Here is a 2,923-nt window from a genome sequence, read left to right as displayed (position 1 = left end):
GCATATCCGTATTATTTTAAAACCAATGTAATTTTATTCTACAATGCTCTATTTAGTAAACATTGTTGTTACAGCAGGAAATGATTTTATTTGCTTGAATAAATGCACTTTGCTAATGTCCTGATTATCACTCACACAGTATTCTGCATAAGAATTAGATTGATTTTTCAAACCAGAGGTAGTCCCCGATTTATGAGTTACGGATGAACCACACTCAGGACCGCCTGTTTTTGTTTTATTCTAGCTTTAGTAATATGCACTATATACAATGTTGCAGGGCATAATTTGCTGATTTATTATTCTCCAAAGTGCGCTCAAAGATGTTCAATGTTATGATTTACTGTTCAAAACACTGCTGTATAGCAGGCGAAGAAAACGTAAAAAAAAAAACAACAAAGTATTTGACCTGCATCAGAACCAGTTTACACAGGGTTTCTCAGAATGGAAAGTCTTCAAAGCCGGGAGGTACCTGTACCTCATAAAACAATAATATTTTAATTACAAATGTTTACAAATTGAATAAATTTGTATAGGGTGACTCCATTCATCCCTAATTTGAAATTCCCTTCTGGAACTATTATCAAAAGCAATCGCATTTCTATTCTTTTTAGATGATCTTATTTAACCAATAAACCAAAAATCAAACCCATTGCCATCGAGTCAATTCTGGCTCATAGTGACCCTACAGGACAGAGTAGAACTGCCCCATATGGTTACCGAGAAGCAGCTGGTGGATTTAAACTGCCAATCTTTTGGTTAGCGCCTAGCTCTTAACCACTACACAACCAGGGCTCCATAGTGACCCATAGACATTGTAAAATATGTAATTAACTAGTCGCCTCTCTTATCTATTAGCTGTCAAAAAGCTTAAATGTTAATCTAATATCCACCTGTTGGCAAGTGTATTGGACTCTGGAGTATTATTATTATTTAACCGCACTTACGGCATAGTGACTAAAGAAATGTCAGACTTCTGGCATTCACATTTTGATTCCACACTTCCTATGTAATTTTGTGCAAGTTTATATACTCTCTTTCACTTGGTTTCCTCATCTACAAAATAATAATATGAGCACTTACTATTATTTTATAGAAAATAAAATGGAAGTCTGTATGGTGGTGCAGTAGTTAAGAGCTACAGCTGGTAACCAAGAGATTGGCAAATCAAATCCACCAACCGCTCCTTGAAAACCCTATAGTGTTTTCTACTCTGTCCTATAGGGTCACTATGAGGCAGAATCGACTCAATAGCAAAGGGGTTGTTTTCAGATATAAATATATTTTTAGCCCTATTCTTATAATTTACTAAGATTATAATAAATTATAGCTTTTTCTCAAATTTTCATTAAAAACGTATATTTTTCTTGGTATTATACTCAGCATTCCTTTTTGTTATTCTAATCAGTTTCTTTTTTTATTCTCCAGCTTTAAAACCACTTTAAATGCATCTTTGGAAAAATAGAATATAAAAAGGAAAATCGTATGTTGAATTTTCTGGTGTTTTTGTTGAATATCGATATATAATGACAAATATGTGTTTCTCGTTACATGTTAATATGCAATGAACACTTGAATGATATCTTTATTTATGATGACTTTCCATACGTGTATTAATCAAAATGAAGCCATGAAATTTTTAACTTTTTTAATGCAATTTTTTTCATCACAGATCTTTTTTATGCTAGATACATTGACTGATGGATTCCCTGGTGGATGGAAACCACTCTGCAGTGACAGGGTTCATTTTATTGGGCTTAACAGAAGATCCTACCTTTCCGGTCACCCTCTTCATGGCCATCCTGTGCAACTATCTGGTGACCATATCTGGTAATCTCAGCACAACCATCCTTATCAGAATCTCTTCTCAGCTCCATCATCCTATGTATGCTTTCCTGAGCCACTTGGCTTTGGCTGACAAAGGGCTTTCATCCTCTGTCACACCCAATATGCTTGTAAACTTCCTGGTGGAGACAAATACAATCTCCTCTCTTGGATGTGGGATCCAACTTGGATGAGCTGCTTTCTTTGGGCCAATTGAGTGCTTTCTTCTGGCTGCCAGGGCCTATGATCGCTTTGTAGCAATCTGCAACCCACTGCTTTATTTAACTAAAATGTCCACACAAGCCTGTGATCAGTTATTATTTGTGTCTTATTTAGGTGGTTTTCTTAATGCTTCCTCCTTTACCGTTTTCTTCTTTTCTTTATTCTTCTGTGGACCAAATCAAGTCAATCATTTTTTCTGCGATTTTGCTCCTTTAGTTAAACTTTCCTGTTCTGATGTCAGTATTCCTGCAGTGGTCCTCTCATTTTCTGCTGCATCTATCATTGTGGTCACAGTGTTTGTCATAGCCATCTCCTACGTCTACATCCTCATCACCATTCTGAAGATGCACTGCACTGAGGGCCGCCACAAGGCCTTTTCCACATGTACCTACCACTTCACTGCAGTCACTCTGTACTATGGAACCATCACATTCATTTATGTGATGCCCAAGTCCAGCTACTCTACCGACCAGAACAAGGTGGTGTCTGTGTTCTACATGGTGGTGATCCCCGTGTTGAACCCCCTCATCTATAGTCTCAGGAATAATGAGATGAAGGCTGCTCTCAAGAGACAGCTTGGGAGAAAAATATTTTCTTAACAATCCTCTTTTTTGGAAGGTTTGATGCGATAATATACCATTAACGTAATATTAAAAGAAATTTTGTTCCGAAGAGCAAAATATATCTGTACATAATTAGCCTGTATGGAACTTCACAGTATATGTAGGGCTGGATCTTTAGATAGTAAATCAGAGACAATAGTAAGTTAACTTTAATAAATTAAATTTAGAATTAAGAAACACAAATTGGTCCATATGAACAAAATCTTAATCTGCTGAAAATCCTTTTTAATTTTACTCTTATATCATCTTTCAAAAGC

At 36.0% G+C, this 2,923-nt stretch overlaps 1 pseudogene; it reads left to right on the top strand.

Annotated features, from left to right (window-relative positions):
• The first annotated feature begins 1,697 nt into the window (after positions 1-1,697).
• On the top strand, positions 1,698-2,642 carry LOC126079424 (olfactory receptor 502-like; annotated as a pseudogene).
• Positions 2,643-2,923: the final 281 nt, after the last annotated feature.

This window comes from Elephas maximus, chromosome 7, assembly GCF_024166365.1.
Source record: "Elephas maximus indicus isolate mEleMax1 chromosome 7, mEleMax1 primary haplotype, whole genome shotgun sequence".
NCBI lineage: Eukaryota > Metazoa > Chordata > Mammalia > Proboscidea > Elephantidae > Elephas > Elephas maximus.
The sequence above is the reverse complement of the archived record's forward strand: the minus strand, read 5'-3'. Positions and strand labels throughout refer to the sequence as shown.